Consider the following 13,345-nt stretch of genomic DNA (forward strand, 5'->3'; position numbering starts at 1 on the left):
CAACTTAGCAAGGCCCTGTCTCAAAATAAAAAGCAAAAAGTCTGAGGATGTCAGACTCCCATGAGTTCAATACCTGGTACCAACAATAACAAAAACAGCAACAACAAAAATCAAGTAAGAAGTATATTCTGTCAACAGTTGTTATACTCAAATGATCAAATCTCATAAATAATTGGCTTGAGAATAAAATGAAAAAATTATTCTTAAATATAGAGGACCCTTTGAGGATCTCTTATAAATTAATGAACACAATTCATTCCACTTAAAATGTAGTTGATCAAATACTCTAATATACAGAACCCAAAGTCAGATCTCAAATCTTACAATAATTTCTTCTAAAGAGGAAATGTTATGCAGCATTGACTGTACAGACATTAATCAATTGTTTGGGAGCCAAAGAATTTATATTCTTAATAGTCATTCTTTCTCCTTCCTAAGATAGAAGGGTTGATATCATAGAAGATGTTATAATATATTACATGCTGGAAAGAGAAAAAGAGAATGATTTCCATATACAGATTTGCCAAAGATTTATTATGAAGTAAAGAACAATGCTTTCAAACCCTCTTATTTCCCTTCCCAATTTTCATTGGGATTTAAGAATGAGAACATTTGTGAAAGAACTTGATATGTGACTAAAGAAGCAATAGTTTAATATTTGTTATAATGTAAGATCATATGCTTCTGAGAATTATTAAAGATGTTTGTAAACTTAAGAATGAATTGCAAAACAGTATCTGTGGGAATACACACATATATATGGAATTATGGATTTAAAAAAATATTTTGTATTTTCTACTCTTCCTACAACATATTTTTATGTAACAAGATGGTGACATTGCCGAGCATGGTGGTGCATGCCGGTAATCCCAGCAACTTGGGACGTTGAAGCAAGAGGATTATAAATTTGAGGTAAGCCTCAGCAATTTAGTAAGGTCCTAAGCAAATTAGCAAGACCCTGTCTCAAAATGAAAAATAAAAAAGGGATTGAAGATATGACTCAGTGGTTAAGTGCACCTGGGTTCAATCCCTGGTACCAAAAAAAAGAAAAGCTGGTATTTCTTGATATAAAATTAGGATTAGAATTCAGTATATGTCTACAAACATGTATATATAAAACATATAATTAATTCTATATATAAATAAGTCAAACATATTCTAAAACTTGGTTTTTCTTGGCTTGCCTTTTTTCTGTTGCCACAACCTATATCAGGTCTTCATTCTTCTATCCTTCCACTCACAACATTCCTCTTGCTTTTAGCCACCCCATATCTAATCTTGGTTAGCAAGTGTTTATTTATTTATTTATTTGTTTGTTTGTTTGTGTGTGTGTATGTATGTGTGTGTGTGTGTGTGTGTGTGTGTGTGTGTGTGTGTGAAAGAGAGAGAGAGAGAGAGATATGCTGGGGATCAAATTCAGGGCCTTGGATATGTCAAGTTCTCTACCACAGAACTACATACCCAGCCCTTGGTTAACAATTTAGAATGAATTTTCAAAATTTTTATCTATGTTTTTATGTTTAGGTAAACATATTGACTCATCTTACACTGGTGTTAGTTGTTTAATAAAATGGGATCAATCATATATATATGATTGTGTGTATATCCTTATGTTCCGATTTTTCTTACTCAAAAATACTACTTAAAACGTCTTTCTGCTGGAATCTAAGGAGTATTTATTATGCCCCCTTGTGGTGAATTATTGATCCTTTTACAATTTTACTTGAAGTGCTCCACAATTATTTCGTAACTTTATATAACTTCAGTGTGTTTTGGAACTATGTATTTTTTATTTTTTACTTAAAATCCATTTTTTGTTATATGATACAGTTTAGTTAAGGACTATAAAGTTGGGGCTTTGCCTTATAAATTTATTTCTGCTGGAGAACCTTCTTGGCTGTCCTGGAAATGCATTCCCAAAGCTAGATAACTGATCTAATTGACTTTTATAATGCTCATGCATTTGGGGAGTTTCAGAAGGAAATTTTTCTTCATCACAAATACTAAATTTTGTAATTCTAAATTATAATAAGTCATTCAGTGTTCATTTATGGTGCTTTTATTTTAACTTAAAGGCATCTCTCTGGGTTTCATAGTCCCTGATTTTCTTAGATTAAGAAATAAGGAAATAGGATGAGGCTTTTTCACCATGTTTACATAAAACATCTCAGAAAACTAGAAGATAATTTGGCTTCCTTACTGCTTCACTGTATTTCCTTTGAAAATCTCCCAAAGAATATAATAATGATGAAATTATGGTCTTCATTAGCACCTCAACCATTTCTTTAGATTTTTGCTTAAGAAATATGAATTTTAACAATATTTCATCATATAGTAAAACTAGGGCTTGAAGTCTCCTTTAAAAAATATTTTAACATTCCATGCAAATTTTGACCTATTATTAACAAGTTACAAATATTCCTGTTTTTCTAAGTACCAAAAATTTAAGTTGCTACCTATTGATGATAGAAATTTTTGAACGTTAAGATTTTAATAGGGCTGGGCATGGTGGTCCACAATTGTAATCTCAGTGACTCTGAAGGCTGAGGTAGGAGGATTGCAAGTTTAAGACCAGCCTCAGCAATTTAGTGAGACCCTGTCTCAGTAAGAGGAATTGGGGAGGTAGCTCAATGGTAAAGCACTCCTCAGTTTAATCCCCAGTACCAAAAAAAAAAAAAAGGACATGCAAATAAAATAAAATCCATTTCAAGGAAAAAAAAAAAAAAGAAAACCTGCCTTATCAAGTTACCACTTCAATTCATTATTTTAATGACTGCATGCTTTTCCATATCATATAGTATCATAATTTATTCAGCAAGTATCCTATCAAAGTTTCCAGAAGTTTTGTTGTTGTTATTCTGTTGTTATTTTTTTTGTTTTGTTTGCCACTTTGAAAAATATTGCGATCAGTATTCTTGCATATTTCTCACCATTTTTACTTGGAAAAGTGTTCCAGAAATGGGAATGTTACATTTTTAAAAATGCATTTAAAACTTTAATTGATATTGCCAAATTGTTTTCCAAAAAGCCAGTAACAACTAATAATTTCCCCAGCCACCAGCCATGCATGAAATCACTCTTCTTCCTGCATTACTAACAGTGATAGACATTCTCATTCTTTTTAACTTTTGACAGTCCAAAAGTAATAATATCTCATTGTTACTTTAATTTCCCTATCAAAAGATTGGAGGACCTTTTCAAATGCTTTTAAGGCTTTTGGATTGGTTCTTCCTAAGTTGTTTGTTCTGCATTTATTTTGTCTATTGTTCTATAGGGATATTTGTTTTCTTTTTCCAAATGCAATTGTTCTTTGTACATTTTATATCCTAATGCCATGTCTGCCATTAAAGCTCATTAAATTTACCAAATCCTTTATTTTATCTTCTAAATTTGTTTATGGTAATTTTTAACACTTTGATATGGTTAAATTATTTATCTTTTCTTTTTATTATTTATGATTTTTCATCCAGTTTTGGAGGATTGTATTTGGTTGTATTTAGTCAATGATTCTTGATAGTTCCTGTATTAGCTACCAAGGGGAACAAAAACAATAACAAAATTGATCTTTGAAAGTGGACATGTTAAAAACAGAAACCCCCAAAATAACAATGACAACACAGAAGTTTATTTTCTCTTAAGAAGTCTGGAAGGAGTTAATCCATGGCTTTCATGTGTATCCCAGTATAAAGGATCAAATTTCTTCTAGCTTGATGACATTCTCTATAACAAGTTATGATTCAAATTGTTAGAGACCCAACCATTTTGTCCATTTACAATTGGCAAAAATAAAAAAAGGATAAAAAGCATCTTTTGCAACTTGGTATAATAAACCTGCTAATGGGATATAAAGAGTGGTAGACAATTTCTGTGGAAAGAAGAACCATATCCTTTAAGGATTTTTTTTCCACAGAAATTGTCTACCACTCTTTATATCCCATTAGCAAGTTTATTATACCAAGTTGCAAAGGATGCTTTTATTACCCTGGCCACTAGAAACAGTCTTAATTCCAGGAGCCCTCGTGCCCAGCTCGAAACTGAGGGTTTCCAATAGTTTGGAGAATAAAGAAAATGAATATTTGATCACTGCAAGAGACTCAAAACCATAACTATCTGAGCCTAGCATGGGCAAGGTTCTGGGTCCAATTTTGGAATTAAAGCAAAACAAAACAAAACAAAACAAAAAGTCCTAAATAATTAACTGAGATACTTTGAGACTAATGATTTTGGGGAAAAATATATCTTTTTTTAAAACTTAATGTTACTTAATAAAGACATAATTAAACAATGCATGAATAAACTCAATTCTAATATTTTTCCAGAGCTCATTTATTCCTCCTAACCTCTCCCTTACAACATGAACACCCCCAATCATCATTTTCTTCTAAAGCTAGGTGGCACAGATATTTTAACAGATGATGTCTACTTGGAAAATTGTTATAACTGGAAGTGACCAAGTACTACCGCATAGATTTTTTTTTCTCCTCTCCACTGCTCAGTTGTATCAGTTGCTCACTCTACACACCTAATAGTCTCAACAATCTGTAAACTATTTTGTGAGTCTGGTAAAATGATCCAAGAAAGAAGATGCTAGAAAAGAATATTTTACAGACAAAAGTGTTAATGCCACTTGGTGTTTTTTTAATGAGTGGGTAGGTTTAAAGGAGTAACCTCTGCTTAGATGCTCTTATGTAAAATGCTTATTTTAAATAAGGTTACACATTCAAATGAATATAATAAATGTTATCTGTAACAGATAAGTATGGAGGCAAAGCCATGGCTTATAATGTAGATTATAAGCCTGTCTGCCTTTTGGAACTAGATGGATGCCACAATACATTTCACCAATGTCTTATGTATATTAAAAATACTGTAAACTTCTTGAGAAAATCATGTCTCTAAATTTGAGTTATGTTTTTTATTAAAGAAATAGTCTATAATTAGAATTAAGAGCACAAGATAGGCAAACAAATCTCTCTTGATTTTTTCTTTGATCAGGTATAGAAGTAATGAAAAAGAGGAAAGAAATATCTCGTATCAAACTGATCATTTATAATTTCAAAATATCTAAAAATTCCTGGAGTATGATTCAGAAAGACAGTATCTTTCCTCATGATCAAAATTGAATACAAATATACAAAATGGGCAAACAAAGCTAGATGCTTATTCAGTGATGTTTCAATAAACAAACTCTCCATGCAGTACTTTATTAATCAATTTATGCTACCAATGAGCACTTTAAAATTATAATCATGCAAATTAAAGTTACCTGATTTTGCAGCTACTAGTATATACTTCTAAGTAGAGCTTTGATTACCCTTCAGTAAACCGAAGAAGACAAAGTTGTCAAGTCTGAAATTTATTTCCTCATTCCAACTTTTCCTTTTGCTATTTCTGTTCTCTTAATTGTGAAGTTAATGCACGATGATGTTTTCATTCCTTTCCAGTCAGTTCAGCTTGTGATAGTTTATTGAGCAGCTGGCTCCTTGTCAGTCACAGGAGAAACACAAATGAATTAGGAAGGTAAGTTTTGGATTAATATCATTCTGCTTTCTTAAAAAACCTAGGTATCTTATTAGTATTCTGTTAGCATTGTAATGATTTGTACAGCGGCTAAGATACTACAAAGATAATATACAAGAGTCCTTACATTAATGACAAGAAATGCCCTGGTAGTAATCCATATATAGAAAATAGGAATCTTTCAAAAAGCTCTTCAGATTTATAAGCCTATCTTTTTCAGAATAAGTAGTTTTTAAAATGCTGATATGAAGGATCTACTTGGTTCTATCTGATATCTCTCTTTACCTTCAAGCCTGCAACACATCATTTATTTTCATCTGTAAATTCAGCCTCTTAAAATATTCTGAACTCAGTCTTGGTTTTGACTAGTAGGCATTAAAAAACAAAACAAAAAAATTAGGGGAAGGTAAGGCAGGGGTTACATGTTATTGAAATCAATGATGTTCTATGTCCAGATTCTACTACTTTGACTTTTGTTTTTTAATTAAATCCTAAATTACAAGACTTATCAAGTACTAAAATATTAAGTCCTAACATATCACATGTATTCTGCTTTCTGTATAGAATTTCAATTCCTCCATAATTAAAGACTTGATTAGTCCTCATATCTTTCAAGAAATACAATCCCAAATTTCTCCTCATTGTCTGAGACTCTACCCTCACTTTCGAAGACTTTTGCTTGACTCTTGAGGATTCAAGTATATCTTCTTGTGAATGATCATATATAATTATGCATAATAGTGGGCAAAATCAATATTTGTACAGGACTTTAGCTTTGAAAAATTACCATTACCTTTTAAAGTATCCTGATTTGAACATCAAAAGTGATGAAGTGAGTATGGTGGTGGTGTTTCAATATAATTTAATAACAATTTAATTTCAGAGACTCTAAAGCTCAGAAGAACTAAATAAGTTGCCTAGGATTCAGAACTAGGAAATAATAGTCACTTATACAAAATCAGGTTTTATGAGCATAGTTTATATATATTTTTTCATTCTCACTCTCCTTTTGTGCCAGAATTTCCTGAAATTCTGGGTAGAAATTTCTGCCTGATGTTCTTTCTACTGCTTTCTGTTGGGACCTTTTCTAGGGCAGCAGTCTGCTTCCAGATCAAACTTGCTCTTGCCCATTTTGTCTACTCCTCTCTGCAAAACTAATAATAAGAAAAACTGCTTTATTGTCCTTCAAAATATTTTACTAATTTGAAAATAGGAAAAAAATTCATGAAAACCTAATTTATCTCATAAAGCAGGCTCTTGGCTTATAGAAAACTTTATTTAACTGTCATCATGACCATATCATTGTTCATCATCAATTACAATAAAGTTATGAAGTATTAGAACACTGGTAAAGTAGAACTATAGCCTCAATAGCAAATTTGTTGGCTTGACAATACTTATTTATTCTTGATGAATTAATCACCCCAAAGGGTATGGCCTGGAGCTTTTTACTTTCTTATACACATTAACTTTTAATTTTAACTAAATTTTCCTAATAAGGGGTTGTATATTCTAGTTTTATCTTAAAAGACTACAGAATTTCTGGAATCCTCAGAGAAAACCCTCATAAGATGTGATAGACATGTAAGCAACTATGGTGACAGAGAATCAATTCAGTGTATCTAGAGAGATTGTTTTTAAAAAGGGACTTCTGATCGTACAGGCTGAGCAGCCTCAAGATCTGTAGTTGGCCAGATGGCGACACAAAGAGTTGATGGAAATTTCTAGTCTCTAGGCCAAAAGCCTAAAAGTTAATGGTATAATTTCCAGCCCCAAAGCTGGCAGAGTATAAAAAAAAGAAGACCCAGTGTTTAAGTTAGAGGCTTCACAGTTTGGATCTGTAATGTACTCTAAAAGCTTAGGTATTGAAATCTTGCTTCCCAGTTGGTGGTACTATTAGGACATTGTGGGAACTTAGGAGGTGGGGCCTAGTTGGAGGAAGTTCACTAGGAACATAGCCTTGAAGAGATCTTTTTTTTTTTTTTTTTTGCTTTGAAGGTTTTCAATTTTTATTTCTTAAAGTATTTATACAATTGTAGATTCACATGCAGTTGTAAGAAATAATACAGAAATACACCATGTACACTTTACCCAGTTTTACCCAATAAAAATGCCTGGAAATTTTGTAGTACTCTTTCACATTTAGGATATTGGTATCACCAAGATAAAATAGCTGCATTTCCAGAAGGTTCTCTTGTGATACCCTTCTCAGCCAAATGTATCTGTTGGTATTATACAGCAATTCAATGGATATTTGTATATCCTAAGTTCAGATGGTACTAAACTCAATAGTTATGAGACTTTTCTTTGTATATTCTGCAATTTCCTACATAGATAATCATGCCATATGCAAATAGAGACTATTTTATTTCTTCCATCCTGATTTTTATACCTTTTGTTTCCTTATATTGCCATATTCAACTGGCTAGAACTTCTACAACCCTATCAAATAAATTGATAAAAGTGAATATCTTTGCCATGTTCCCAAATATTGTGGAAAGATTTCAATCTTATTAAGTGTGATGTTAGCACTGGGTATTTTTGTAGTTGTTCTTTGTCAGGCTGAAAAAATTCCTTTTTATTCCTAGTTTTCTGAGAGTTCTAAATTATGAGAGGATATTTAATTATTAAATGAATTTTCTGTATCAATTAATATAATAAAATGATTTTCTTATTTAACCTGTTAATATGTTAGATTAATAAGATAAATCACATTTGATTGCTTTTTTCTTAAAATTTTTTTTATTAGTTGCTCAAAACATTACAATGATCGTGACATATCATACATTTGATTCAAATGGGGTACGTAATCTTAATCTTATTTTTCCACGTGTACAGATTGCAGGATCACATTGGTTATACAGCCACATTTATACATAGGACCATACTAGTGTCCATTGATTTTGTCCCTAGCACCTTCTTTTCTTTCTGACTACCAAGGTAAGCAGCTTTGTTCCACCAACCCCTTTTCACCATGATGTACTGCCTTACCACAAGGCCAGAAATAGCAGAGCTGGCTAACCAGAACTGAAAGTTCTGAAACCACGTACTAAAATAAATATTTCCTTCTTTTAATATTTTTCTTCATGCATTAAAAATAATGGGATTCATTGCGATATATTTGTTATCACAATGACATAATTTGGTGAGTTTAATTAAACATTACCTCCACCACCACCACCACCACCAATTCCCCATCCTATACTCTACTGGTCTCCCTTCTTTGACTCATAAAAATCCTCCCATTTATCTCTCTTCCACATGTGAGAGAAAATATATGGTGCATGACTTTCTGAGTCTGGTTTATTTCACTTAATATGATGCTCCCTAGTTTTATCCATTTTCCTTCAAGTAACATAATTTCATTTTTATTTATGGCTGTCTTGAACTCAAATGTGTATATATAACCACATTTTCTTTATCCATGAATTTGTTGATGGCACTTAGGCTGGTTCCATAACTGAATTATTATGAATTGTGATACTATAAACATGAGAATGCAGGTAACATTAGAGTATAACGACTAAATCTTTTGGATAAATACCAAGGAGTGGTACCACTGGGTCATATTACCATATGGTTCTATTCACATCTTTGGACTGTTTCCTAGTGTTTGTACTAATTTACAATACCATCATCAGTATATGTGTTATTTTTTCTACACATACTCACTGGAATTTATTTTTATTCTTTATGACTGCCACTCTAGCTGGAGATGAACTCTTGGTATAATTTTTATTTGCTTATCTGATTGCTAAAGATTTTGAATACTTTTTCACATATTTGTTGGCCATTTGTATTTCTTGTTTTGAGAGATATATGTTTAGTTCATTTGTTCATTTATTAAATGACTAAGTAGGCTTTGAGTTCTTTATATATTCTGGATATTAATTATCTGTCAGAATTACAGTGGACACAGATTTTCTCCTGTTCTGTAGATTTTTTTTTTACAATCCTTTGTTTCTTTTGCTGTGCAAAAGTAGCTTTTTAGTTCAATGCCAACTCATTTACTAATTCTTGGTTATATTTCTTTGGCTTTAGGAGTCCTATTGAGGAAGTCATTGCATCTACGTGTTGGAGTTTTGACACTACATTTTCTTCTATCAGTTGCAAAGTGTCTGGTCTAATTCCTAGGTCTTTGATAAACTGAGTTAACTTTTGTACAGGGTAAGATAATAAATAGGGCACATTTCCATTTTTTTTTGGTATTTATTTTTTAATTACTTTTATTTTTTAAATACATGACAAAGGAATGCATCACAATTCTTATTACACATATAGAACACAATTTTTCATATCTGTTTGTATATAAAATATGTTCACACCAATTCATGTCTTCATACATGTACTTTGGATAATGTCCTTCACATTCTACTATCATTGCTAACCCCCTGACCCCTCCCTTCCCCTCCCACCCCTCTACCCTATCTAGAGTTCCTCTATTCCTCCCATGCTCCCTTTCCCTACCCCATGATGAGTCAGTCACCTTATATCAGAGAAAACATTTGTTTCTTTGAGATTGGCTAACTTCAATTAGCATTACCTTCTCCAACGCCATCCATTTACCTGCAAATGCCATAATTTTATTCTCTTTTATTGCTGAGTAATATTCCCTTGTGTATATATGCCACATTGTTTTAATCCATTCATCTACTGAAGGGCATCTAGGTTGGTTCCAGTTTAGCTAATGTGAATTGTGCTGCTATAAACACAGATTGGCTGTGTCTCTGTAGTATGCTGTTTTTAAGTCCTTTGGGTATAGACGGAGGAGAGGGATAGCTGGGTCAAATGGTGGCTCAATTCCAAGCTTTCCAAGAAATCTCCATACTGCTTTGCATATTGGCTGCACCAATTTGCAGTCCCATCAGCAATGTATAAGTGTGCCTTTTCCCCCACATCCTTGCCAACACTTATTGTTGTTTGTCTTCATAATAGCTGCCATTCTAACTGGAGATGGTACCTTAGAGTAGTTTTGATTTGCATTTCTCTAATTGCTAGAGATGATAAACTTTTTTTTCATATATTTGTTGATTGATTGTATATCCTCTTCTGAGAAGTGTCTGTTCATGTCCTTGGCCCATTTATTGATTGGGTTATTTTTATTATTATTATTTTTTTTGGTGCTTAGCTTTTTTGAGTTCTTTATATACCCTATAGATTAGTGCTCTATATGATGTGAGGGGTAAAAATTTGTCCGTTTTTCTTTTATTTATTTATATTGGTAGGGGGGACTGAATCCAGGGCACTTAACCACTGAGCCACATCCTCAGCCCTTTGTTGTATTTTGTTTAGAGAGCATCTTACTGAGTTACCAAGACTCACTTTGAAATTGCAATCCTCCTGCCTCAGCCTCCTGAGCAGCGGGGATTACAGTTGTGTATCACCATGCCCATCATGCTTCCATTTTTCTATATGTAGATATCTAGTTTTCCCAGCTCCATTTGTTAAAAAAAGGTGTCTTTTCTCCAAGATATGTTTTTGGCAATGTTGTCAAGGATCAGTGTTTCTGTGTGGACTTGTTTCTGTCTTCTTTTCTACTAAAATGGTCTGAGTCTATTTTTATTCTGGTACCACACTGGTTTTATTACTATTATCCTATATTAAAATGTAAAATTGGATATTATGATTGCTCTTATTGCTCAGAATCACCTTGGCTATTCTGGTTGTTTTTGTTCTTCCTCATGAATTTTAGGGCTACCCCCCTCCACCTCGCTAGTTCTGTGAAGAATGACAATGGTGTTTTGATGGGTACTACAAAAATCTGTAGATTGATTTTGGTAATATGACCATTTGAATAAACTTAAGTCTACCTATTCATAAACATGGAAGTTCAAGATGAGAAGATGCTAGAGTGTCTTCTTCAATATCTTTCTAGCTTTTGAGGCTTTATATTATAAAAGGAATGTTTTCCTAATTTTTCAGTGGATTAATTATTGATGTATAGACAAACTAGATTTTTGTGTGCTATTTTTTGTAGCCTGCTACTTAGCTGAACTTATTTGTCCGTTCTAGAAGTTTTCTGATGAAGTGTTTTTGGATTTCCTAAGTATAGAATGGTGATAATTTGACTTCTTCTTTTCTTAGTTGTATCTATTTTATATTCTGTCAGGGGCTGCCCTGATCAGGAGCTATGCACACAACTTTAAGTCCCGAATAAAGAGGTATTGGATTGGTATTGCACCCTGCTATGCAAGTGAACTTTACCTCAGCTGGGATAAATAAGAAAGGTACAGTTCTGGGAGTGGGTGTCACCTAAATGGGGTTGAATTACACCCACCTGTTTGTTGTAGTCCTACTCCTTTGCCCTTTTTTTGGATAGAATGTTTCATGGATTAGCTCCTCCCATTAATAAAACCTGGGTTTGAGGCGTGCTCCCTCTTTTTCTTGCCTGCCTTGCCGCCTTTATGGGAGCTGGGTCAGAGGGGCCAGTCACAGAACCCAAAGAAAAAGGTATTTGTCATTAATTTGTGCCAGTCCAGTTCTCCTTGAGTGACCCTGACTGGTTTAGTCGCGTGCCGCAGGCAACACTTCTCTTGCATAATTTTGCTGATTAAAATTTTGAATACTATATTGAATAGGAGAGATAAAGAGTAGACATCCTTGTCTTATACATGATTTTATAAGAAATGCTTCCAGTTTTTCCTCAACCAATAGGACATTGGATATTGCTTTGCCATATATAGCCTTTATGGTGTCCAGGTAAGCTCTTTGTTATGGGTTTTGTTGCTTTTTACATGAATGGATGCTGCATTTTGTTGAAGGTTCTTAAGCATCTACTGAGATGATCATGTAATTTTAGTTCTATTTATGTGGCGAATTACGTTTATTGATTTGCATTTGGTAAACCATCCTTGCATCTCTAGAATAAAACTAACTTGATCATGATATATAATCTTCTTAATTATTACTATAAATTGTTAATATTTTAATAACTCTTCTATGTTCCTTAGAAATACTGATTTGTAATTTTCTTTCCTGAATGTTTATCTGGTTTTGGCATTGTTAATATAGGCTTCATAGAAGAAATGTGGGAGTACTACCTTCTCACTTGTAGTTCATGAGATAACTTGAAAAGCACTAACATTCTTTATCTTTTTTTTTTTTTTTAAAGATCTGGCTATAGTCAGCTGGGAATGTTTGCTCCTGGGTTTTTCCTTTATTGGAATGCTTTTTATTACTGCTTCAATTTCACTGCTTATTATTGATCTGCTTAGGCTTTTCTATATCCTGTTGGTTCAATTTATGTAGGGTGTATTTGTCCATTTCTTCTTGATTTTCCAACTTATTGGAATCTAAGTTTTCAATATACTTGCTAATGATCCTCTGGTTTTCAGAGATGCTATAGTGATATATCCTTTGCCTTAATTTTACTAATTTGCATACATATTTTCTCTTTTGGTTAATTTGCCTAAGGAATTCATCAATCTTGCTTATCTTTTCAAAGAATCAATCTTTGTTTCATTTTTTAAAATTCTAGTTTAATTTTTGCTTTCTATTTTAGTTTTTTTCCTCCACTTCTTTTGGAATTGAATTAATCTTGTTTTTCTAGTCTCAAGATTCATATCTAATTTAATTCCATTACAATCTTATAAGATGCAGGAAAATTATATCAATGTTTTTGTATTTGCTGACTTGTTGTGACATAAAATATGGGCTATTTTGAAGGTTTCATGAACAGATAAGAAAAAAGTGATTTCAACTGTTGTTAGATAAAATACATACTACAGATGTGTATTAGGCATATTTCATTTAAACCATTTTTTAAAATCTGAAAGGCCTTTATGAATTATATCCGAAAACCTCTATGGATGAGAAGGTGCATTTA

The sequence above is a fragment of the Urocitellus parryii genome, chromosome 2, assembly GCF_045843805.1.
Source record: "Urocitellus parryii isolate mUroPar1 chromosome 2, mUroPar1.hap1, whole genome shotgun sequence".
Classification (NCBI taxonomy): Eukaryota; Metazoa; Chordata; class Mammalia; order Rodentia; family Sciuridae; genus Urocitellus; species Urocitellus parryii.